Below are 27,239 nucleotides of genomic sequence, written 5' to 3'. Positions count from 1 at the left end.
CTCACCAATCTATCTCACCAACTCCCATCCAACGTAATCCAATCCCTCAAATAAATCCAGTAACAAAGATGATATCCTAACTCGGCATTAGAATTAATAGATACAGGGCTTCCCTGGTGGCACAGTGGTTAAGAATCCGCCTGCCAATGCAGGGAATGCGGATTTGAGCCCTGGTTCAGGAAGATCCCACATGCTGAGAAGCAACTAAGCCCGTGTGCCACAACTACTGAGCCTGCGCTCTAGAGCCCACGAGCCACAACTGCTGAGCCCTCGTGCCACAACTACTGAAGCCCGCATGCCTAAAGCCTGTGCTCCGCAACAAGAGAAGCCACCGCAATGAGAAGCCCGTGCACTGCAAAAAAGAGTAGCCCCCGCTCGCCGCAACTAGAGAAAGCTCTCGTGCAGCAACGAAGACCCAAAGCAGCCAAAAATAAAAATAAATTTTAAAAAATGAATTTATAAAACACACAAAAAATAAAGTTATTAAGAATGTTTGATTAGAGAAGGTTACCTGGGACTTGGGAAAACAATCCAATTTGACATGTAATCCTATACAGGTACCATCACTCATCTTTTTTATGTTACCTAAATTTCAGGTATAGTGTATAAAATGCAAGAAGTAGCCTCCAAAGGACTATGCAAAGCAAAATCATAAAGACGTATGTATTTTGGGAAAAAAAGTACCCCTGTTATTCTGATGTGTACTCATAAATATTAATTTGAATGAATGGATTTCCAATCCCCTAAACTCCACAGTGGAGAACCTCTGGGAGCAAATTGAAATTCTGTTGCCAAGTTGTGCTTACTTGCCCTCATTTCCAGTTAACTTTAGCTTGCCCAGAGGGTACATGGAACAGCAGTTCAGAACCTTTAAAGACTTACCAGACAGTTATTTCACTTCCTGGTAGGTCCCTGGCTCTGTAAGTGTTTGCCCTGCCCTTGCCCAGAGCCAGAGTACACAAAGGTACTTAGGAGTGGCTCCCTTCTTTCCCACAGTCAGTTAAAGGGAAGGGCCCAATATGAATCCAGTCTTGGGACTTCCCTGGTGGTCCAGTGATTAAGACTCCGTGCTTCCACTGCAGGGGGTTCGGGTTCGATCCCTGGTCAGGGAACTAGGATCCCACATACTGCGCGGTGCAGCGAAAAAAATAAATAAGCCAAAAATAAAAATAAATTTTAAAAAAAGAATTAATAGATTCAAACATACATAAGGAGCTATTTGGAAGATCATTGGGATCATCCATCTCTAGTTCTAGTCCAGAGTAACAAATAAAAGAAAAAGCTATGTAATAAGGGAATGTAGAATAATCAAACAGACACTGAACTGGGAACCAGAAGATTTGGGAGTTGCCAGACGGGTCAAATTCCTATGTTATCCAGAGACAATCATTAGCTTTCTTCTGGACTCCATTTTCTTCACCAGAAAATGTTGCGGCTAGAATCCGTTATTTCTAGATGCTCTTCCAACAAGGTTCCCAAGAACTACCTTTAGGAACATTTCTTGCATATACCTGGAGCCCAAATTTTGCACCAAGTTGTAGCTCGTTTCTGTGGCTACCTTGCCAAAAGTCACTGGCTCATACAAAGTTCAAGCAAAACTTTAAAAATACCATTCAACAAAAAATTTAACTAGATACAAAATCTTGGTCAATCTTGAACCCGAGCAGTCAAGGAGAGATTAGTTCTGTCATCGCTTTGTAGCTAACGAAAAGCTGTCATACACACATAGCCACAGGTCACACTGCTGGTAGCGGTCAGAGGCAGGATGGAGCCCAGGAAATCCAGGAGACAAAGCTTCTCTTCTTTCCACAGTATTCAGGGCCTGCTGACGACCCAAGGACCTAAAACAACATTATAACCCCATCCATGTTTTGACTGACTGACTTTAGAGAAGAGACTCACAACCTTGCAGTCAATATCTATCATTTAATAAATGAAGATCACTATTTGTCTTTGAAGACAATAGCTTTATTTCATTCTCCCAGCACTTGGGACATGGGTGACACTCATAGGATTTTAATGAACAAATGAAAGATAAAATCAATTCATTAATTTGGGAGTTGAAGTCCAGAGAGAGAAAGCCACTTGACCAGAAGCTCCCTGTCAAACTGCCAGGACAGAATTCATTTCTAGATGAACCAAATCTCTTTTTTTGTAAGTTTTCTTCAGTTATGTTAAATGGCATGAAATAGATCTTGTATAAGTACCTGGACAACGTAAAATTATTAAATTTTATAATATAAATTAAAGATGTGTAACAGAAACTCAAAATCACTGTACCTGTATTCTCAGAAGAAGACAATGGGGTAGGACAGAAGGCTGTATTTGCATAAGCTGGAAGGTTTCCTAAAAATATATTTATGCCGTGCTGTGATGCTGGGTCCACAGTGGAACGTGTGGAATCTCTCTGTTGTGCTCACTACTTCCTCTCTGTTACAGGTTGCAGGCTCATCTCCTTATGTTTTTGTTTCCTTCAGCATAACTGCTCCAGTTATGCAATTGTTCCCTTCATGGTGAGACCTCAGAGGTCACTCACTATAGCATGATGCCAAGACAAGGGCATCTTGTGCAAATCGGACAGAGGCAAAGAGCAGACACAAGCCACTCCTTCTGCATGATGTTTGCCATGCCTGCTTCTCATCCCAGCTCAGGAGGCTAGCACTGAGAATTTTAAGAGCATGGGGAATAAAATGTATCCTGGTAGCAGCTAGGGAAGGAATTCTGGCTGCTGTATCTCTCAGAGGAACATCAGAGTGGGAGAAGAAGTGATTTTTTTGTGGCACCTGGAACTCACCCCACAGGGAGCTGAAATATCTGGGGGCTGGGGTGAAAGAGAAAATGGGGTTCATGGAATTCACCAGTTATGCTTAGCCTGACCATCTTGCCCAGAAACAATGACAGCATTCCAGAGGTGAATAGGTCCCCAGGGACCAGTTTAATACCTTCATTTCCTCTGCCAAGAGAGGAGAAAGGTAACACCTAAGGTCACCCAGTGAGTTTGTGGCAGAGTTCAGTCCAGTCCCATTTGTCCAGAGTGCTCAAGATTGATTCAAATCTGCCAAAATGAAGCCAATAACAGGGCATTGGGACTAGAGAGTCAAGTATTCAATGCTTTCTATTCCCTTCCATCTTTAACAAACTTGGCAAATTGCAGGCACATACTATGTAGATTCATGTCTGCGTCGTCTACCATGTTGATATTTTTCTTTTTTGGCTGAGTTGGGTCTTCGGTGCTGTGCACAGGCTTTCTCTAGTTGCAGTGAGCGGGGGCTACTCTTCGTTGTAGTGCACAGGCTTCTTGTCGCTGTGGCTTCTCTGGTTGCAGAGCACAGGCTCTAGGCGCGCGGGCCTCAGTAGTTGTGGCGCACGGGCTTAGTTGCTCCGCGGCATGTGGGATCTTCCCAGACCAGGGATTGAACCCACGTCCCCTGCATTGTCAGGTGAATTCTTAACCACTGCGCCACCAGGGAAGTCCCCACCGATGTTGATTTTTTTAAAAATAAAGAAAAGAAAAGAGGATGCCAAGGCTTCCTTGGTGGTGCAGTGGTTAAGAATCCACCTGCCAATGCAGGGGACACGGGTCTGAGCCCTGGTCGGGGAAGATCCCACATGCCGTGGAGCAACTAAGCTCATGACCACAACTACCGAGCCTGCATGCTGCAACTACTGAAGCCCACGCACCTAGAGCCCAAGCTCTGCAACAAGAGAAGCCACCGCAATGAGAAGCCCGCACGTGCAGCTAGAGAAAGCCTGCACGCAGCAACAAAAACGCAACACAGCCAAAAATAAAGAAATAAATAAATAAATAAATAAATAAAAAGAAAAGAGGATGCCAGTACACGTGAACCATGTGAAGTCTCCATACCTGGCTGTTTACTCCATTCTGCCGTCTTCTATCTTCCTCACTCCTGACCTCGTCTCATTTTCCACCTCACTCCCCAAATGGCTTTTCTGGTTTAGTAATACTGTCCATTTCTCTTCCTTTGGATCTTGACGTCCACCAACTCTGATCCCATTAGTTCAAATTTTTTTTATTATCCAGACCCCAGAAACCCCTGGACTTACTGAAGGGAGTCAGCAATCCTGATCTGGCAGGGCTGTATTACATTGGAGTCATTTTACTGATTCAAAGACTCGTAAAAGCGAATCAGAACAGTAACCAAGAAATTCAGTTTCTAGCCTCATTGATTTCTTGGGTAACCCTTCTAGCTTGATCTACATTTTCTTCATCTCTTAAAGGAGGCAGTGAAACTTGAATTCTGGCTTCAGTATTGTATGAGTTTATAAGTTGGAGGAGATCAGGTAAAGAGAGAGGCTTTTCTGAATTAATGATGTCTCCTGTCAAATCCGTCATGAAGAAATTCACTCCCTGGAGAATTATTCAGCTAAGCAAATGCTATGTAAACATGAGAAATGGCACTGATTTTCTTAATGTCACGAACCGTAAACTAATTTATAAAAAATGAATTCTCTTAGTCCATTGGGAGCCATTTCTCTTGTGATTTTGTTTTTCTTCCTCTGAATGGAGTATCCCAGACTGGAATATTCTGGAGAACGTTTGAAGAAGCTGATTCTGCCATTAGAAGAATGCATGAAGTAGAACATTGCTCTGGACTCTCAATCCCATTTGATGCCTACTTCTCCAAGCCTCAGACTTTCTCTGGATTATCTTTCATTGTTTATCCATCTTCTATATCTCAAAGTAAGAGACGGCACTCTTTTTGTCTGAAAGAAATCTGGCCTCTTAACCCTGGATCCCACACAGTCATTAAGTACCTATCTTCCAATATCTTCCTTTTAATTAACTCCTCTTGAACCCTCCCTCCCACATTGTAAGAAACGCCAGACAATCTCTTCAGCTTGCAATAAAAGAACTCCCTCCTTTGTTCATTTACAAACACCTATAAAAAATCAGCCTCGTTCTTCTGCAGCAGGGACCTCCTGCCCCTGCCTTGCATCTGACTGCTTTCATCTTTTCCCTGGATTCAGCACAACCTCTGGCCCATGACCCAGCCTGTAGACCTGCTCCCGTGCACCTCTTCTCCCTTCTCCGCAACACAGCCAATGGAGCTTCCTTGGATCCCTCCCTGCAGAACAGCCCCAGTGTTCCCTCATCACCTCCAAAAGCCCACACTTCTTGGCCTCCATCATACGATTGGACACTACCTAGTTGATTCTCCCATTGAATGCATGTGCACCTCTGTGAATTCACACCTGCCTTTGCTACTTCAGGGAGAAAATGTCTGAGGAAGCTTCGTTAGCACCCCTCATGTAGCTTAATTAATGATGAGCACCTTTAGCTCACCTTTCACCAGCCTCTCTCCTCATGAAAAGGGAATGTCCAGAGCATCCTCAGGAGAGCGCAGCGGACTCCAGTAGACCTTTCTAGCCAGCCTTTCTCCACCTCCAACCACATAGCAAAAATGTCATTCCAAGGCTTGGCGATGGGATCATTATTATTATTTTTTAATAAATTTATTTATTTATTTTTGGCGGCGTTGAGTTTTCGTTGCTGCACGTGGGCTTTCTCTAGCTGCCGTGAGCGGGGGCTACTCTTAGTTGCGGTGCGCGGGCTTCTCATTGAAGTGGCTTTTCCTGCTGCCGAGCACGGGGTCTAGGCACACGGGCTTCAGTAGTTGTGGCTCGCGGGCTCTAGAGCACAGGCTCAGTAGTTGCGGCGCACGGGCTTTGTTGCCTCGCGGCATGTGGGATCTTCCCAGACCGGGGCTCGAACCCGTATCCCCTGCACTGGCAGGCGGATTCCTAACCACTGTGCCACCAGGGAAGCCCGGGATCATTATTTTTAATTCCTTTCTCATTCTTTACTTAATGTTTAATCTCTCCATAACCCCTCTCTTTAATGTCAATCATACTAGAAATAGTGATAATAGTAAAAACTACTATTAATATTTGTATTGCACATTTTGTATCACATTCATACACTGGACATTCTAAATTAAACTTTTCATTTGAGATAATAGTAGATTCACATGCAGTTATAAAAAATGATTCAGCAAGATCTCATGTATCAATACTTTTACCTCAGTACCTCCAGAGATTTACAATTTTGAAATGGTATTACAATACCAGGATATTAACACTGATACAGAACATTTCGATCACCATGAGGGTCCCTCCTATTGTCCCTTTATAGTCACACCCACATTCCACCCATCTCCTCCTTGATCCCTGGCTCACTAATCTGTTCTCTAATTCTAAAATGTCATTTCAAGAATCTTGTATGAATGGACTCATTACAGTACATAACCTTTGGAATTGGCTTTTTTTTTCCTTTTTTACTCTACACAATTTGCTATAGATTCATCCAAGTTGTTGTTTTTATCAGTAGTTCTTTTATTGCTGACTAGTATACTTTGGCATGCATGTACCACAGTTTGTATAATCATTCACCTATTGAAGGACATCTGAGTTATTTTCAGTTTTTAGCTATTAAAAATGAAGATGCTATGAACATTCACAAGTTTTGTGTGAACTTAAATTTTCATTTCTCTGAGAGAAATGCCTAGTGAACAATTGCTGGGTCCTATGATAGTTGCATGTTTAATTTTTTAAGGAACCACCAAACTCTTTTTCAGAGCAGTTACACCATATTACATTCCCCCTAGCAATGTATGACTTATCCAGTTTCTCTATATCCTCACCAGCATTTGGTGTTATCAGGTGCTTAAGGGCACATTCAGCTTAAGAGGGTACTGGAAGGTCTAGCCACAGCAATAAGTCAAGAAGAAGAAATAAAAGGCACACAAATTGGAAACGAAAAATTAAAACTCTATATTTGCAGATGACATGATTTTCTATGTAGAAAATCCCAAGGAATCTAAAAATCAAAAAAATTCCAGAACTAATAAGTGATTTCAGCAAGGTCACAGGATACAAGAGCAACAATAAAAGAAAATTATATATACTAACAATGAAAATGTGGTAACCGGATTGTAAATACTGTATCATTTACAATTCGTCCAAAGGAAATAGAATATTTAAGTATGTACTTAAAACAATACAGGATCTGTATGCTGAAAATCATAAATTGGTGAATAAAGAAATCAAAGAAGACCCAAATAAATGTTGGAACAGTCAACTTAATACAAATGCCGACTTTCCAAAAATTGATCTATAAGTTTAATACAATTCCTATAAAAATTCCAGCAAGGTTTTTGTAGACATAGATAAACTTACTCTAAAATTTACATGTAAAGGCATAAGCCCTGGAATAGGTAAAGCAATCTTGAACAAGACCAATAAAGTGGTGGAATCACTCTTTTCAATTGTCAGGCTTACTATAGAGCTACAATAATCAAGGCGGTACAGTATTAGTGACATAGATCAATGAAACAGAACAGAGAACCCAGAAACAGACTCACACAGATAGAATCGACTGAGTTTTGACAAAGGTCTGAAAACAAGTTAATGAAGGAGGGATAGGTTTTCAATAAATAAATGGTGCTGAAACAATTGGACATCCATAGGCAGTAAGCAAATGAATGAATGAATGAATGAATGAAACTTGATCTAATCTAGCTTAAGGCACTGAGCTCCTTAAAGACAGAAATAATTTCTGATTAATCTCTGGGACCTAGCACAGTGCCTGGGACATGCAAACACTCTGTGGATAGTGAATAAATGAATGATTTGTGAATGAGTATGTAAAGTAGCACATAAGTGGCCCAGATATGCATCTGAAGCTCTCTCGAGGAAGAAGCATCTGCACTGAAATTTCAGAGCTGCATGGGATTTGTCTTGAGATGAACCCTAAGAGAGGAAATCTGTTCAGTGGAAAGAACACTGACATCAGATAACTTTGGAGAAAGCTCAGATCTGAGTTTGAGCCCCAGCTTAGCAAGGTACTTAGCAAGGTTCTTCACTTTGGAACAGTGACTTACTAGACCTCAAAATCTTCATCTACAAAGTGTGAAAGAAAACATTTTCCTGAAAGGTTATACAAGGATTCATGTTCATATGAAGCACTGAAAGAGTGCCCAGATGAAATAGAGAATCAAAAAATGTATCTCTTATTCATTCAATGATCTTAAAAAGTGTTAAACAAGGATCGATCTTTATAAAACAAATCTGAATTATTGAAAAAATTAGTAGTAAGTTGAAGTAGTTTTTTGTTTGTTTGTTTTTTGCGTTACGCGGGCCTCTCACTGCTGTGGCCTCTCCCGTTGCGGAGCACAGGCTCCGGACGCGCCGGCTCAGCGGCCATGGCTCACGGGCCCAGCCGCTCCACGACATGTGGGATCTTCCCGGACCGGGGGCTCCGGACGCGCCGGCTCAGCGGCCATGGCTCACGGGCCCAGCTGCTCTGTGGCATGTGGGATCTTCCCGGACCGGGGCACGAACCCGCATCCCCTGCATCGGCAGGCGGACTCCCAACCACTGTGCCACCAGGGAAGCCCCTGAAGTAGTTTTATATTTGGTTTTATCTAAGCAGTTTTTCTGCTCTGACTCAAAAATGCCCCCCAGTAAAAATTCTCAATTCACAGCCAGAGTCATGTCCATTATCACTTGGATTTCTCTAAATAATTCCTACTTGAGGAATCTCAGCCAATAGCCAGTAACATGTGGATGAGTGATACTCTTCACTTCTCCCAGGCCAACTCGGTTTCAAACTATTTAAATGAAAGTATCTCCTTTCTAAATAAGTTTTGGTAGCTGGCTGCTTGAGAGTAAACTATCTTTAAGAAAAGTTTTCAGTTGTCAGCTCCAGGAGAGCTGGAGATAAAGCAAGGTCTCAACACTGCTGCTATTTTGGTTTCATTTGAACTATTTTCTTCTGAGCTTTGATTTAAAGTCTGTGCCCTAGACAGAATACTACTCCAGAGAGGGGATGAAATGAAAGAGGAAGAAGGGAAAATTCAGAGAAGATCTCAAAGCAAGATGCTCAATATTATGGCCTCACCATGCCTGAACCTGACTTTTTGGAGTGGACATTGGCCTCCAAAGTTGTAGACCCAAAGCAGCAGATGGTAGAGGAAAGGTCATCTGACTGAGAATTAGGACTCCTGCGTGAGCCTCGCCAGCAACCTTTTCTTCTAGGGAGTCTCAGGCTTCTACCCATAAAAGACATGGCTGCACAAAGGAAGCTCTAAAATTGCTTCAGGATCTATATTTCTCTGAATTTTTAACTACCATGAAATCATCTCTGTCTTTCCTTCTAGCCATGTGGTCAGGCACCAACTCTCCAGCGCTGAGTGAAGTCACATATAGTTTCAAAGAAAACCTGGTAAATCCTAATGTTCGGAGATGAAAGGAAGAAAATGAGCATTGAATTCCTTTGTCATTAAAATTCCTTCCTAGACGACTGAGTTCCTGTGGGTTTGAATGAATTATCTAAGAATCAGTGTTAACGCTTAATTGGAAGACAGAGGAAACCACAAAGAGTCTGACAAGAGAGGGCAGACGAAATAGAAATGTCTCTAGGCATTGAAAAGTTTGACAGGCAAGAATAGTTTGTGATTCAAACGGCAGCTCTTGGAGAACATGAGTCAGCAGGAGATAACTTTAAAAAGTTAAATAATTAAGCTTACATAATAGCTATCTGATTGACTATCTAGATGTGGATTTAATTAACATTTTTAACCTCTCTTTGTCAGTAACTATATATTATTCAACTTAAAAGTGGAGAAGTTTCATTATTACCAAAAATCATTCATCTACGGAGTGTCTGGGAATTTATTTCCAAATTTAGCAAAGAAGCTACTGTCCTTCCAGCTCCTTTCCTTCCTCTCCCTTACACACAAAAACCTTACAGTTAGTTTTCTGAGAGAAGAAGAAATTGAGGACATGGCTGCTCCTTTCATCATTTTCAGTAGGTAAATTGGAATGTAAATGATATCAGGAACTGAATTCATGAGCAGATTTACTGGATGGGGGCCCTTTCCTATACAGTGTGCGAGGTGGAGTTTGCAAAGTTTAAGCAGATCTAGTCTCCTTGAGGCAGGAGATAGATGGGCCCCAGGCTGAACAGTTTCTGCCCTGTGGACAGAAACTCCATAATAGCAGAAACTCCATAAAAGCAGGATGATGGAGGAGGCTGGGCCCTTCCCAGATAAGAGATAAAAGACCACATAGTCCTCATTTTCTCGAAGTCAAGGAGACCTCCGACAACACATGCGCAGAAAGGCTCCTTGGAGGTCAAAAAGGGAGGGGGCGCCACCCCACAGTAAGTGATGTCAACTACCCATAGGCCTCTTCGCTAGAATCCATCTTGGCTAAGAGATGTGCAACTCACACGTGGGAGGACCCTGAGATATACCAAATACGGACTCAGAACCAGGCAAAGCAAGATGATTGGTCAAAGGAAACCTGGAACAAATGCCGCATAAAAGTGATTCAAACTACCACGAGGGCGTGACTCTCTGAGCCCACCCGCATTTCTATCCACACGTACTGTAAGCTTTCTCCTCCTAATAAACCCTTTACTTGCTTTACTACTTTCCACCTCCATGTGGAAATTCATTTCTACACAGCTGATGGGCCAGGGCCTTGTCACTGGCCCCTGGTCCCTGATGGTCTAGTGGCTAGGATTCTGCGCTCTCGCTGACGCTGCCCGACCTCAATCTCTGGCCGGAACCGAAATCCTGCTTCAAGCCGCTGCAGGCCAAGGCCGCCCGAGATCATTCCCACCTTTGAGGATCTCCCCAAAATGGATAAGGCAGATCAATAAATAAGTGCCATTGGTGGTAAAGGAAGTAAAGGGTATGCCAAGGAGGACAGAAAACTTTTCCCCAGGTTGGGGCCGAGCAGTCAGGGAGGAAGGTAGGGAGGAGACACTGGGGTTGACGCTGAAAGCTCGGCCTCTTTGCACCGGCGCTGAATTGAATTTCAGAGACAGAGTTTTGGGTGAAGTAGAAAAGAATAGCTTTTTTGCCTTGCCAGGCAAAGGGGGGACACAGTGGGCTCATGCCCCTCCGAACTGTGTGTCCCATCCCCGGAGGTTTGGTTAGGAATTTCATAGCAATGGTTCAAGGGCAGGGTTGCTGAAAAGGATTAGGTTGTGCACAGGGCCTGCGTTCCTTTCCTGTGGTCTCAGGTAGTCTCTTGATGAGCTCCTCTGGTTCCTTTATTCTGGCCTCAGGTGGGCTGCTCTGGAATGAGGAATGCTAACATCTTCTATTTGTTGGAGGTTGTAGTTCTGTAAAGAGCTCAAAGATACTGTTCTGTGTATCCTCTGAGGCGGAACCAGGACCCTGCCCCAAGGCTGCACTATTATTTCTGGGCTACTTCTCCCTATCTCTGCATCCCCTCTCTTCCCTGATTAGCAATTGTTTGAAAGGCTTCCATGCCCCGGAGCACCACAGGGTCCTGGTCTCTTTCAGGGTTGGGTTTTGAGGACTCTGCAGGAAGGGGACGGTGCAGCATAACAGAAGTATAAATCTACACTACTCCAAAGCTAACTCCAAATCCTGCCCCGGTATATAATTTTAATTTACAAACTACTTTAGAAAAGGTGATTATGAGCAAAAAAATTGTCAGGGGGCAAATAAAATATAAACCTGAATTATAATAAAGTAAGATCGAAAGTTCTAAAAGCCATCTACATGAAGTGGGACCAGACGTGCAGGATATTAACCTTGACTTGGATCTTGAGGGATGGATAGAATTTTAAAGTGAGAAAAGGTAGAGTTTGGAGGGAGATGCTAAAAGTTTAGTTTTCCTTGGGCCAGAGTGTGGGAAGAGATAAGCTAAGCCTGAGGGCGGAAGACCTTGAATTCTAAGCTAAATAATTGAATTTTACTTGCTGAATTTTTACAATGCTACATCAAGCATGTACCAAGTAAATCAGTATACCCAAATACGAAGATGTACTTTTATTTGCCTTATCTTATTCCAAGGAGCCCATGATATGACCTTCAGATCTAATGCTGTCTGTTTAGGTAGGCAGACATACTTCCCAGTTTCTGCCTATGCTTTTTCTCAGCATAATTGCTGATACTGACCCCTTTTCCTCTCAGAATTGTCCTGGGTTGAATGATAAATTACTTGGACATCCAACTTACATGCTACAATTACCCTTTCTTCAACTGGAAGATGTAACCATGCTCCCTTAGGTCTTGGGCGAGTAGAAATTTGCAACTCTATGTTCTCCCTTTGCTTTCTTCCAGGTTAGACTGGTTTGTCTTGAGGCCAGCCTCGCTCCCTTCTCTCCTTCAGATTTGAGGTCTGACAGGCTTTCCTCTTTGGGCTTTAGCCCCAGTTGCTCTGGAAAAGGCTCCATTGATTGCCAAAGCTTACTCAGCGGGACCTCAGTCCTCGCTGTGCGTTGGTATTAAATGTCCCAACTGGCAGACCAAACGCTAGCCAGGCTAATTGCACACAAGGAAATTTTTCTATTAAAAAATTGATTTTTGACGGTTTTTATAAAACATTCATCCATTCAACCGAGTTGAATTCATTTTTATCTTACAGCTTTGTTTTTGGTTTTTCTTTTAATTTCAGATGAGGTCGCGATAGTCTTTATAATGCATAGGCCCTCTAAAAATCTCCTCTCTACTCTGTCCTACGCCATCCGCAGCACTCTTGATCTTGTGGGTCTACGGTGGGATCTGGGTTGGTCCTGATGTTCAATACTAAATGGGTAAAGAAAACAAAGTTATCAGTGAAGCCAAAGGAATACCAGGTCCCCCTGGGAAGAGTTGGCTCTTGGAAGGCCTTATGAAACTTGAGCAAGGCCAGGAGAGGTGAGGTTTGATCAACTTGTAAGTAAGGGCTGGTGTTCCAATTGGGGAATAGAATGAAAGCACCACCTGCTTTGGGAAATCAGGATTTCTCTAGAAAAGGATCCCGTATCCTACATTTGTCTTGCCATCTCTACTCCTGCAGGACCTGGAGAGAGTCTTGATCCTTAGTCTGTCCTTTCCTGTCTATGAGTCAATACTTGACACTTTTATCTTCTGTGGATTTTCCTAGGGAATGCGGCCTTACCACCATAAATACTCAGTTTTGTCACCACCTTTTGTCCCCTTTGACTTTGGTTTTAACTCACCCGGCATCTCTTCTTTACCAAGGAAGATGAGGAGAGGAGATATTGTCATTAACCGCATGACAATAATTTTAGTCTCTATACTAGACCCTTTACATCCCTAAAAATATTTAATTCTCATAACAACCTCTAGAAGGTGAGATAAGAGACAGATAAGAGATAAGATAGATAAGAGATATCTCTTATCTCAATAAGAGATAGCAATGATCTCTTTTTTTTTACAGCGGGCCTCTCACTGTTGCGGCCTCTCCCGTTGCGGAGCACAGGCTCCAGATGCGCAGGCTCCGCGGCCGCGGCTCACGGGCCCAGTCGCTCCGCGGCACGTGGGATCTTCCCGGACCGGGGCACGAACCCGCGTCCCCTGCATCGGCAGGCAGACTCTCAACCACTGCGCCACCACGGAAGCCCAATGATCTCTTATTTTAGAGGAGAAAACCAAGGCTCCAAGTGTTTTTAAGAAATTGCTCAAAGAACAAGTAAGCATTAGTAAGAGTGGGATTCAAATGGCAGCTCTTTCTAATATAACACGCTGACTCCTAGCGCTGCCTCTGGAAGGTGCCATTGGAAACAAAGAAGTTAAATCCTATTTGATTCCTGCCCTCCCAGGAGATGACGGTTCAGTGGGGCAGGCAAACACACATAAATCCACCTGAACTGGAGCGGGGTACCAGGAGAACAGATTGTATAACCTTTCAGAATTCAACTCAAACATCCCATTCCCTGAGAACCACTCGACAAAGATTCTCATCAAAAGATTATTATGTGTCTTATGTCAAAGTGCCCTATATTCTAATCAGACCACACATTTTAGCATTTTAATGTTCTAGAAGAAAATGGTATTAAACATAATATTAACATGCTAAGTTTTCATTCACTATATATTTATTCCAAGAATAATCCTTGAGTGTTTATTAAGGTCTAGTCTCCTCCCTAAGTGTCAAGAGTATAAACGCAAACGCAACGTGAGTCTTGACCTCCAGGGTCTTAGAGTTGATTAAATGACTTTGTAAGAGCACATTGCACAATTCGAACCAGCTGTAATCCTGTTTCTGGGGACTGTACATTTCTTAACTAGCTCACAGCAATTCCCACTTTCCCAGGCACGTGGAGGGTGCACTGAGAATTCTGGCCAATTGGGAATAATGCTCCACTGCTAGGTTAATTCAGTGGCCATGCGGGAAGGAGGAAGGGGGAGATCACCCTGTCGTCTGGAACATAACCACCAAAAGAACTTTTTTTCTTTTTTTGGGTATGTATTTGGGTATGAAATTGTTAGCCAAAGAATAGAATGATGAATTTCATCTGCTCTAGGCAGACTCTCCCTGACTCTTCCATCTCAGTATATATTCATATATATGTATATCGGCATATATATACATACATATATATCCAGGAACACTAGCGAGAAGAAGACAAAAAGGAATCCTACAATTTTTAAAGGAAAAATGAGAGCTCGTATTTCCCTTTGTCCTCAGGAACACAAATCTGGGTGAAGTGAATTTGCTGTCAATCTGGAAGCAGGGAAATCAATGCCTGGTGGGTCGCCCCATGCGGTGGCCCTCTGCCGAGGGAGACGCAGGGACAAAGCCATCTTCTTGACCCCCTTGGCTGCGGGGGGGGAGGTGCCAGGCCCAGGAGGATCCCTAGACCCAGCTGTAGGTGGCACATCACAGGACTGATGTGGGCCAGAGTTTCACAGTCTTGGTAGTGGCGTCTCCAGGGGAAGCCAGGCTCGTGCTGTGACAATCCAGGAGGGATCGTCCCATACCTCACCTTGCACTCTGCTTCTACACTGAACCATGAGCTTCCTGGAATGGGACACCCCTCTTCAGGAGACTATCTGCCAGAAAGCAAGGCAACAGGTCTTCTCCAGAAAGTAAAAGAAACTATAAAGCCCAAGGAGATGATAGTCTCTGAAACAGTGGAGAAGACAGCTGGTCCACAGCAGCCTTTCTTTTCTGTACTGGCTGCCGGAGCTGGTGCCGTGGACGGTGACACATAAAGGTAAGTTTTCCTCTCAAACTTTTCAAAAGTTTTTCACCAGTGTCCCTCCACCACAAAGGTTGCTAGAAGCATTTCAGAAAAAGGCAATGGCAGTAAGATTTTTGAAACAGAAGGGCAGCCAGGTACCCACACAGGGTAAGGAACTTACAGGTGGATACCTGCATTTGAATCCCAGTTTTGCTACCAAGCAACAAGCTGCTTTATATCTGTGAGGCTCACTCTCTTCATCTATGGAATGGAAGTGACAATAATCCTACAGCCTTGCTCTGAGATAATGCCCTTGCTTGTGACTATTAAAAAGTTAATACAAGTGCTGGCCACCAATTTGAATATTGTCTTTTCCACTCCAGTCTCCTTTTCTCCCAACTCCGCCCTCCTGCCAGAGGTCTGAGGGTGACCTTCAGGCAGAGAAGACCATTTTGGGACTTGAGGTTACCGAGCACAGTCAAGACAAGTTGTTTTTGAGGTCTCAGTTTCTAAAATTTGGTAGAAAGAGACTCACCTTGGGGCCAATACAGTAGCCTCATTTTTGGTTTCCTTTTTGGTAAGCTCTTTGAGGGTATAGGTAGCATTTATCTTATTTACTGTTCCATTCCCAGCACACCCCAGTGCAGACTGGTACTCAATAAATGATGGTTGATTAATATATGTATATTTGGGGGAACCTCAAAGAAAGTGAAAGCGTGACTTCTTGTAGCAATAATCTTGTTATTGAATCCACTTTATGTAAGACCCATGTTTCTTCAAGCTTTCTTTTTTTTTTAAAATTAAAGTATAGTTGATTTACAATGTCTTGTTAGTTTCAGATGTATAGCAAAGTGATTCAGTTATACATATAAGGCTCTCTTTCTATAGTCAATATTTTCTCAACAAGAGTTTATTTTTTTAATTTATTTTATTTTTATTTTTTCTTTGCGGTACGCAGGCCTCTCACTGTTGTGGCCTCTCCCTCCCGTCGCGGAGCACAGGCTCCGGACGCACAGGCTCAGCGGCCATGGCTCACGGGCCCAGCCGCTCCGCGGCACGTGGGATCTTCCCGGACCGGGGCACGAACCCGCGTCCCCTGCATCGGCAGGCGGACTCTCAACCACTGCGCCATCAGGGAAGCCCCTAGAGTTTATTTTTACTTAGTTGAAGTTTCCACCCTACCCCTTCTTTTAAGTGAAGCTATTGAAGAAACAAACAAAACAAAATACAAAGCACTGACAAAACCCTAAGTGGGAAGGGTGTCAACTGAGAATGCAGGTCGTGTTACTTGTTCTGGATTCGAGTCCTGACTCGAGTAGTAAGTAGTTGGGTGACTTTGGGCAGGTTGCTTCACTTCTCTGAGCTTTGGTTTCCTCCTCTATAAAATGGAAATAACAAAAAAAGGAAATAATATAAATAATATAAAATGGTACCAACCATCTGGAGGGCAGTTAAGGATCACAGCGTGAAAGTTACCGTCAAGCTCCCCAAACAGTGTCTGGTGTGTGGCTAATGCTCTCCAAACTGTTACTGTGAGTGCATCTCCTGAACACAGAAGACAAGCCACCTCAGTCCCCATGTGGTGGGAAGACGATGGGCCTTTGTCAGTCATGGAACCCTGGATCAGGACCTGCCAGGCTGCCTGCTTCTGATGGCCACAGGCAGGGCACGTGGCAGATGCTGCTTGTTGCAGTGATGTCCTTGGAGTCTTCAAAGTCAGCATGTCTGAACTGGAACCCACCATCTTTCAGAGCCCCTCTCTTGGTCAGTGACGTCACCGTCCTGTGGGTCACCCGTGTCGGAAGCCTGGGACCCTTCCTGGCCTCCTCCCTCACGCTCTGAGCCACGCCATCATCAAGTTCTGTCGAATCGCCCTTCTTACAACGTCTAGAATCCGGCACCAGCTCTTAAGCCCCTCTGCCTGGAAGGCTTCATAATCTGTCTTGGCTTTGGCTAGTCCATCTCCAGAACTGTGATCGGGTACCGGTAGAAAGCCAATCCCTCCCTCGCACAGCCGTGGAGAGAGTCATTCTAACAAACCAATACGATAATGCCCCACTCGTGCTCCAAATCCTTCCTTGACCCCTACCAGGACCAGGAAAAGAGGTCACGTCCCTTATCCCAGTGGGAGAGGCTCCTGTGCTCACAAACCTGCCAGACTTTCTCCTACCTCGCCCTCCTCCTGTCCTCTGTTCCAGCCACCAGAGGACACCACTGTGCTTGTCACTGTGCACTGTCCTCTGCCTGGAACGCCCTTCCTCTTCGGTCTTCCTACTAAAGTCCCCTTCCTTTATGAAAGCTCATTCGACTGTCACCTGCCCTGAGACCCTGACCCCCCCTCCCTCTCACCTTTGGTGTTGAGTAATACCTCCCTGTGCTCCCATGGTTCCCAGAGCTGCAGCCCTTATCACACAGGATGGTTATTGTGGATGGACTTTCTGTCTCCCTGGTTACACTGTGAATTACACAGTACTTGCCAGGATGAGGCATTGTTCATCTGGAGCCATAGCACCCGGGACAGGGCTTCGAACAAAGCAAATAATCATAAAATGCTTAATAAATGAAAGAAAATGATTATTGAATTAATCAAGTGTAAAGGTAAGGTTCTTTCCTCACAAAAAAATCAATATGAAGCAACTAGAGGACACATAGGAAACAGTCTGCCTAGGATGCTATTAACCTAGGGAACCCCCGGGGGTGGCTCCCTTACCCCCTACAAGTCCTGGCACAAACGTTACCTTCTTAGTCAGGTGGCCGCTGATCACTGAATTTAAACCCCCCTCACCCTGCACCCCCCATTCCCTTTCCTGCTGTGCTTTTCTCTAAAGCCCTATCATCTTGGAACATAGTATGTATTGAGTCTGTTTTCTTTCTTTCTTTTTACTAGGCTGTAAGCCTTACAGAGGCCGGGATTTTGCTTACTTTGCTTTAGAACAGTGTCTGACGTACCGTAGGTGCCCAGTGCGTGTCATACTGAAAATGAATGAACGAATGGCAGGCATTCACTCCTTGTGCTGTGACTGGCAGGTTTGTTAGAAAAGGGAGTGATCACTTTAGCCTAAGTCTGATGACTCCTTTGAAGGTCAAGGTCCATTAAACTGATTTTAATAGATTCCATTTATCAAAAAAGAATAAAGAATATCCTTTTTGATGATCTTATCTACTCATCAATAGTTTCAGAACAAACTGATGGAATGGTCAAATGCTATTAACATAAAATTAAAATATTAAACTAGCAATAATAACAAAGAGGATCCATAGTATAGCTAACACTTGTACAGCTTTTACTATGCGCTAGGCTCTGTCTCAAGCATAGGACATATATTAAGTCACTTAATCATCACATTAACCCTGTGAGTCAGTATTATTCTTTTCCCCCTTTAACAAATCAGAACACGGAGGTGCAGAGAGGTTAAGGAATTCACTCGAGGTTACAGAGCCGCGGTGTGGAGAATCCGGGGGTCATGGTAGACCTGTGTTAAAACAAGCTCTGCCTCGGCGCCTTGCCGCCTCTCTGTCCCTCTGTTGGCAATGTTCTCCCCTTCTCTCTATGAAACAGTTAAATCTAACTGTTCATGCTGCTTCCTCGGAGAAGCGTTTCCAGGCCTCCAGGACAGAGCAGGCACCCGTATGCTTGCTGTCATCCCAAGCATCTCCAGTGGCACTGCCACAGCCCTAAAGCAGTCATCATTTGCATAAAGAGTAAATGTCTGTCTTCTCCACTAGAATGTAATTTGGATGAGGTTAGGGACCACCTCTGTCTTTTTCAACACTGGAACCCAGTGTCCGTTGTAACTATAACACCTTGCCAGTAAAAGGTGCTCGTTAAAATATTTTGAATGAAAGAAAGCACCCCTTCACCACTTTGGGGAAGCCCCAGGCTCTCTGAGCCTTGGTTTCCACGTCCGTCAAAGAATCTCCCTGGCCATCACATGACTGCCGGGCCTACTGCAGCGAAAAACTCTTTAGACACAAAAATATGAACACGCGCCCAGGGACTGAGGTGCCACAGTTTCTATCCAAAGCAATTTAGGAGGTGAAAAATGCATTCCAAGTTTCAAGCAAATAGACCTACACATCAGGCATTGAGTTATTCGGAGCGAAAGCAACCAGGAGGGAAAAAAAGGACATATGTTGATTTGGAGGGTAGAAGGAATCCCAAGCTCTGCAGTATCTTCGGAATTCTTGGAGCCCTTTCAGTGCGAATCAGGTTACACTGGAGATACATTTGGATTTTGCCATCCGCTAAGTGCTGTTTCACATGGGCCATGGAGATGAATTCTAACTTACCGTAAATAGAATGAGGGGAGCTTTGTTGCTAAATTATTTATTGCACGTTACATCTGGCCCTGAGCAATGATGTTTTTAGGTTCCACAAAGGTAGCCGTGTATAGTCTATTGTCATTACATAAAGGAAACTCTGACGGTTTAGATTATAAGGTATAAATTTTCTGTTCATCAACCGGTGAAGAGCACACAGGGTTACTCTATTGTGTTCGTGCAGGAGACTAGAAATAGATTTCTGCATCTTCTCCCAAACACTCTGTCCACATTTGCCATAAAGATCCACTAATCAGTTTTTGTTTTCCATTCTGTAGAATGAAAAGCAGATTCTCCTCTCCTCTGTCTGATGGATCCTGTATGGCTTCCCGGTGCCTGTGCAGAGAAAGCCAGGCTTAGAGGAATCTTCTAAACACAATACAGAATAAACCCCTTACAAAGCTTCACATTACAAAGGACAGATTGAGAAAGCCCTTCACATTCCTCCCTCGAATTGCAACAGGTTTGAGGTTGAGGGAGATTTCTTAATAGGGCAACACCTCATATACCTCTTTTTTTTTATAGATGCAGGTGCTTTTCTTTCTGGAGAGGTACCTTTCAGGCCCAAATTTTCATTCCTCTTCTTGCTCTACTTCCTTCAATCTTTTCCTATTATCAGTTAATGATGGGTCATTCATTTAACAAACGTATTAATCCCTATCGTGGGTTAAACTAACTGTGTGTTCAGATAACCCACTGGCCTTCCTCCAGCTCAGCCTGGACACCTTGAACACCCTTCTCCTGAAAGCCGTCCCTCCAGTGCCCTCGTCCTTCAGATCTTAGCTAAGATTTTACTGACTTGGGGACTCTTTCCAGATCTTCAAGCTGGATTCCATCTCACTGGTGTCCCCATGCCGAACATATACACGCCAGGCTCTCGTTTTCCTCTGCCCAACTCCTCGCAGAACTTCCTATGCTTTGGATACATCCAGTGATTACGAGTAAAGTCTGTTCCCCACATGTAGCTACAAGCTCCCTGTGAGCCAGTTCTAGGTATGTTCTGTTCATTATTATATGTAGTTCATCATCGTATTGATCACGATCAATATGTATTTGTTGAATGACTGACCTGCTTACAAATAATCACAAAATTGACAGTGGCTTCCACGGTCCAAGTTATTTCTCACTCACCATGGAGTCACGCAACCCTTTTCGGCAGCCCTTCTTGGAGTGGCTGTCCTCCAGGGGCCCTCTCCGGGGGCTGGGCTGTGTCCATCTTGAGACTCTGCCATCTTCTGGCCTCAGCCGGCTGCAGAGGGAGAGCAGAGCACGTCGAGAAGACACCTCTGTCTGCAAGGGTCGCATGTCATTCTCATCCACTGTCCTTTGGCCAGAATTAGTCACACAACTCACCAAGTGCAAGGGCAGCTGGGGAGGGGAGGGGGGCCCCCCTTGTTATTAGTGGGTGCTGCCAGTCTCTGCCAGAGGCACTTAAAAGGGTGATGAGGATTCTGATAGGCAAAGACATCGAGGGCTAAGCAAATAGCACGAGCAAGGGTTCAAGGAGGGAAAAAATGAAAGAATAATTTTTAAAACCCTAATGATTTGAGAGGAACTGTAATAAATGTGGAGATACCTTATAAAGGCATCTAGTGCCTCAAGGACAATAGGCTGGAGAAAGGAATAAACAGGTCATCGAGTGGACAGGTAAATGGATGGACGAACTTGCACCTAAGGCTGAGGAGCTCAGACATTATTCTGTAGAGAGATGCAAAGTTAACTTGGACCCTGGTCCTCTCAGCATCCTGTACCCCTCCCCGCACACCATCGTGAAGCAGCCACCATAGGAACTGCGGAAAGGCAAGAGCCCTGAGCCAAGGGGCGAGCGGCCAGATGCCCTCTGAGACCCTGTCCCTCCAGAGATGCTCTTTGGAAGCCTCTTCACTTTGCTTTCACTCATCTGTGAGTTTGCCTCTCGTGTAATTAATCTGCTGCCTCCAGCCTGACATGGGGACAGATAAGTGAGGGGAAATACGGGTGCGCTCCCCTCGCAGAGAATGGCTTCTGAAAACACGTGCACGGGCTAACAGGATGGAATTTAAATTCTGAGAGCAAGTTAGAGCTCATCTGGACCCCTGCTCATGGAAATAATGAGGTCACCGAGATCCTGGCGGTGGGGCGGGGCCATTGGCCCTGCCACCCGTGTGGTAATCGCAGAACCAGAACCCTGGCCTCTCCCAGCTGAAATGTATGTAAGGGAGTCAGACGTAGCCACGAGAGAGGGAGCGAGCGTGTGCGAAGGTGCTGAGTGCTACGGGCAACAGGGAAAGTTGAAAAGGTGAAGGAGGACCAGAAATGCCAAGATGCTGACAAGGTATATACAAGGTGAGTGCAACTTTAGATAGAAGAGTCAGAGGAGGCGTCAGTAACAAGGCGACACTGAGCACAGCTCGAAGGGGATAAGAGGTGAGCCACGTGAACTTCAAGGGAAGAGGGTACTGGAGCCAATGGGAGGGCTTGAAAATGAGGCGTGACGTGCAGAATACATTTCAAAAGGATCACCCTGGCTGCTATGTTGAGAACAAACCATGGGAGATAAGAGCAGATGTGGGGAGACCATTCGGAGGTTATGGCAGTGACCCAGGCAAGAACGATGCACTCAAAACGATTAATAACCAAAGCTACAATGTTCCAGGAAAATGCTTGTAGACTGTGAGTCATCCATATAAAACTATGAAGAGGGCTTCCCTGGCGGCGCAGCGGTTGAGAGTCCGCCTGCCGATGCAGGGGACGCGGGTTCGCGCCCCGGTCCGGGAGGATCCCGCGTGCCGCGGAGCGGCTGGGCCCGTGAGCCGTGGCCGCTGGGCCTGCGCGTCCGGAGCCTGTGCTCCGCGACGGGAGAGGCCACGACGGTGAGAGGCCCGCGTACCGCAAAAACAAACAAACAAACAAACTATGAAGAGTAGATATTAAGAACCCCTCATTCTATTTTTCAGGTGAGAAAACAGAATTAGAGAAATTTAGACCTTCCCCAATGTCACACATTTAGTTCATGGCGGAGCCAAGTGTCAAATCCTAGCTCTAATTATTGGGCACCTACTGTATACAGCAGACTATAAGACATGGAGGAGTCCTTGCTCTCAGGAGATACAGGCTGGCGGCAGATGAGAAGGGAGGGGCCACGTGTGCAAAAAGACAAATGACAAGAGGGAAGAAGGGCACCCATCCTTCTGTGCCTGAAGCAGGTGCTCTTCCTGCAGAAATTTCCCTGGATGCCCCTGACAAATATACTTCTTGGGGAGGAACCCATTAGGTCTTGGGGTTAATTTTTTAAAGGTATGGAGTAAGATATGAAAAGTCAGAAGAAAATAAAAAATAGAAATGGGAAAACACACCAGGCAGATTCCAGAGGGTAGAGGAAAAGATGGAAAGGAAGATCAGGGTTCTGATTCCAGCTTGTTTCTCTGTTTCTCTACTTGAAACATTTTCCTCTCTCCTCCCCTTTTTCCTTTCACCTGTCTTAATCAAAGAGGGGCTCATATGTCGTTGCCCCTACTCTCTTGCCAATAAGTAAAGGTGGTGAAAAGCTGACAAGCTGTGCAGATCCCTGGCCTTGCCTCTGCTAGAGCCTGCATTGTGCTAGGGCCGAAGCTGCAGTTCCAGGCTCCTTTCTCAGCTGGCTTTGGGCTCCAGTTGGCCAAAGAGTGTCTTGGATTAGAAATGGGAATGCTAGAGGAAGGGAAGAGCTGGGGTGTTTACCCTTTCCTTCTTCGCTGCCGCCTTTGCAGCCCTGCTGGAGACCTGGCCTCTGGCTTTGGGCAGCATCGCCTCATCCCCCTGCTATCCAGTTTGGGATGGTCCTGGCTTTCCTTCTCGCGCTAAGCTCTGGGTTGCTTTGTTCTCTGTGTGATTTATTCGGCTTCTCCAATCGTCCTTCTCCATTGTAGCTAATTCCCTGGATTAAATTCCTCCTGTTTTAAGTACTGAAAGTAACTTCTGTTTCTCTTGAATGACACCCAGGCATACTTTCAAATGACAGACAGCCATGCAATCCCAAATGTGCCACCTTAAATATAGCGCAAGACCGGATTCAGATTTTGAAGTACCTGCCTTAAGGATGAATTCCACTGCATATTGATCACGTAATAGTAAAAATTCCCTTTGAATAGAAGTCAAAGTGTTTACAGTCAGAAAGGTAATTTTGAAAGAATAATCATCGGTGTCTTTAAAAAGTTTTTATAATGAATTAAGACACATTATCATCCACAACTTTTCTAAAAGATTCATCAATATTTAATATTCTTCTCAAAACCACATTAGGATTAACATTACAAAGCAAACAGTCTTCTGTTCCAAGGAAAAATGTATCTCTGTGATGTGGTGGTTTTATCTGATACCTCCGTTAGCATAATACAGTAGAGGGGAGTATATTTACACTAACAACAGATTCTTTTTCTGCATTTCTGCCCCTTGCTACTTTTACAAACTAAGCGTCATTTTACCAGCAGGAAGACACAGTACATAAAAGTTTGCAGCCGCAGGATATGTTCCCTAATATTTGGCTAATCTTTGGGTGATCTCAGGAGAAGGTAATGGAAGAATTTTAATAGCTAGCAGGGGGTATATGAACTTCTCTTTTTATTACCTGGGTCAGCTAACACTTTGCAAGATGTCAGGGCACGAGAATCTAAATATTACGTCCAGAATCTCTTCACTGCTCTATTCAGAACCAATCTGTGTCTGGTTCCTAAGTGCTAAGCTTGAATAGATATGCTCTTAATAATTAATCCTTTCCTTAAAGGGCTTTGATTTTTCAGATTCAGATTCCGCTGAGTATATATTTGGCATCTCTAAGCCAGTTGTGCCAAAATAGAATTGTAACGTTGGAGGTTGTACTCAATTCCAGGCCCCGTGAGATTCTAGTGGAAGAGGCTCAGATGTGCTGTCTTAACCCTTGAAGAGAAGCTTGGCAGAAGTCATCTCCCAAAAAGAGGCACATTTAGCCTGAATTAAAACACCCCTGCCTGCTGGCCCCCATGTGTGCTGTCCTGTGCCTCTGTGCTTTTGCTTGTGCTGTTGCCTTCCTCACTTTACCCCATTACTCCGTACGTGCTCTTTTCTAAGATGCATCCATTGACTCCTCCAGGAAGCCCTCCTTGATTACACACACACACACACACACACACACACACACACACACACACACACTGCCCCCCCAGGCTGGCTCAGGCCGCCCCCCAGCTTTCTTCTGCACATAATTCCAAGGTGATCTCTTTGTGGGTCTGCAGCTACCTGCAGACTCCAAACTGCTGCAGAGCATGAACTGTCTCTGGATGTGAGCGTGCAGCCTCAACAGCTGCTCAGTTCCTATTCCTCGAACACAGCTGAACTGAGCTGAGCAGAGCGGCTGATCGTTTATGAAGTCTAGATCATGCCTCTGGCAAAACTGCAAAAGGCAGCAGTTCCTCCAGCGCGGTGCTCCATGACCATTTCAGGACACAGTGGAACATTCATCTCTTTTCTGTAAAACTGCCTGTGTGCCGACACTGCTTGCATTCTTCTCTTTCGTTTTGGCTTTCTTCCTGAGAGAATTACACAACCGCCTGTCCTCCTCCCTGTACTGTACCTCCAGCTCTGAAACCCTATGAATAAAGAAAGACAGCCAGGACTCCAGTATCCTGTTACAAATTCAATACACGCATACCTTCCCCGTGAGCCCTGCAGGCTTGCATTTTCTCGAGAATGGCAAAGCCAAACAGGCCTTTCCTCTTCCCAACTGAAAAAGACAGGTCTCAGGAACCTGAAAGAGCTTTATGAGGTCGGTCAGCTTTGCCCCATCCTTAATGGAAACGTAATGGATAACACGCAGCCGGGTCTGGGCTAGGAAAGGCTCCACCATTCGCTCCCTGTTGGTGACCCAGGCCATTTGCTTCCTGTGACCCCAGGCCAGCTATTAAACTTCATTTTGCAGCTCAGCCTCTTCATTTCTAAAATAAGGTCAGTACCATCTAGTGCACAGTGCTTGGGGAGGATTAATAAGATAACGTTACATACGGTCCGGCACCTAATGCTCAAAAAGGGGTAGACATAAGAAAAATAAAAAAAATAAAATTTCTCTTCCAAGTTGTTATAGGTCAAATGATAGCTCCCCGCCCCAGTCATATTTTGAAGGCCTAAACCCAGAATGTGGCCTTATTTGGAGGGCCTTTACAGAGGTAATCAAACTAAATGAGGTCACTAAGTGGGCCCTAATCCAGTATAAGTAGAGTCCTTATAAAGAGGGGAAATTTGGACACAGTCATGGACACAAGGAGAACTCCATGTAAAGATGAAGGCGGAGACTGGGGTGATGCTTCTTAAGCCAGGGATGCCAAAGAGGCCGGAGCAAACCACCAGAAGCTAGGAGGGAGCGTGGAACAGATTCTCCCTCAGGGGCCTCAGAGGGAACCGGCCCCGCTGACACCTTGATCTTGGACTTCCCGCCTCTAGAACCACGAGGCGATGAATTCCCATTGTTCAAGCACCCAGTCTGTGGTAGCTTACCTGTGCCGAAACTGAGAACAGAGAGGTTAGACCACTGCCTGGAACGGCAGCACAGCGGGGGAGGCAGAGCCAGGACGATGTTGCAGTCCCGTGCAGTATCTTTCTGGGATGAAAGGGCTCGTTTCTGTCCCCGGGAAAGGTGTTGGCTGCCACAGTCTCCATCCACACCCCTCACATGCACCTCCTCCAGCCCACCCTCCCGAGCCCTTTCCTCTGCACGCTCAGGACACGTCACCTCGTTTTCCTAGTAACCTTTGGCACGTTCTCATCTCCTACCTTGCGCTTCAGTTAGGACTACGTCCTTCCCAGAAGAGATTCTCATTTAAATGATCTAGGGTGGGGCTCACAAAATTACATTTTTTAAAAAGCTCTCCAGATGATTTTCCTGTGCGGCAGGGTGAAGATGCCGCATCAGACCACAGGCCCTTGGAGCGCGCCCGCGGCGGCCTTACCTGGTATCCACTGCATGCCATCCAGTGGGTGCTCCAGTGGGTGGGAGACGAGTGAATTGAGTCCTAGGTAACAGATAAACACACAACCGCAATGCTCCAGAGCCCATGGTACCCATTCATCTGTCGTGTGCACTTGAACCATCAGGGAAGCGGCCTCACTGCTCACTGCCTGTCTCCTGTCCCTCTCACCCACATTTGGTGCCGCTCCAGGGGACTCCTTGCGCAGATCAGGAATCACTTAGCTCCACGCACTGGGGTCAGACCCACCACAGCTCCAGTGGTACCCAGCCGAGTGCATTTAAAACAATTCCACGGTTCATTCTCACACCTCTCCAGAATGAGAACCCTCGGATGTGGACCGAGTATCTTTTCTGAAATAACAAAAACGATGCTAATAAAGCAATCAAGAGTCAAACAGGGCTTCCCTGGTGGCGCAGTGGTTGAGAGTCCGCCTGCCGATGCAGGGGACGCGGGTTCGTGCCCCGGTCCGGGAAGATCCCACGTGCCGCGGAGCGGCTGGGCCCGTGAGCCGTGGCCGCTGAGCCTGCGCGTCCGGAGCCTGTGCTCCGCAACGGGAGGGGCCACGGCAGTGAGAGGCCCGCGTACCGCAAAAAAAAAAAAAAGAGTCAAACAAACAAAGAAAACCTCTCCCTGTTGAAAACGATTGAGTATATTTCCATCACCTATTTTTATTTTTATTTTTTTTGCGGTACGCGGGCCTCTCACTGTTGTGGCCTCTCCCGTTGCGGAGCACAGAAAAAAGAAAAAAAAAAAAAAGAGTCAAACAAACAAACAAAACCTCTCCCTGTTGAAAACGATTGAGTATATTTCCATCACCTATTTTTATTTTTATTTTTTTGCGGTACGCGGGCCTCTCACTGTTGCAGCCTCTCCCGTTGCGGAGCACAGGCTCCGGACGCGCAGGCCCAGCGGCCACGGCTCACGGGCCCAGCCGCTCCGCGGCATGTGGGATCCTCTCGGACCGGGGCACGAACCCGCGTCCCCTGCAT

This window comes from Physeter macrocephalus, chromosome 12, assembly GCF_002837175.3.
Source record: "Physeter macrocephalus isolate SW-GA chromosome 12, ASM283717v5, whole genome shotgun sequence".
Taxonomy (NCBI): Eukaryota; Metazoa; Chordata; class Mammalia; order Artiodactyla; family Physeteridae; genus Physeter; species Physeter macrocephalus.
This window is presented reverse-complemented; position numbering follows the sequence as displayed.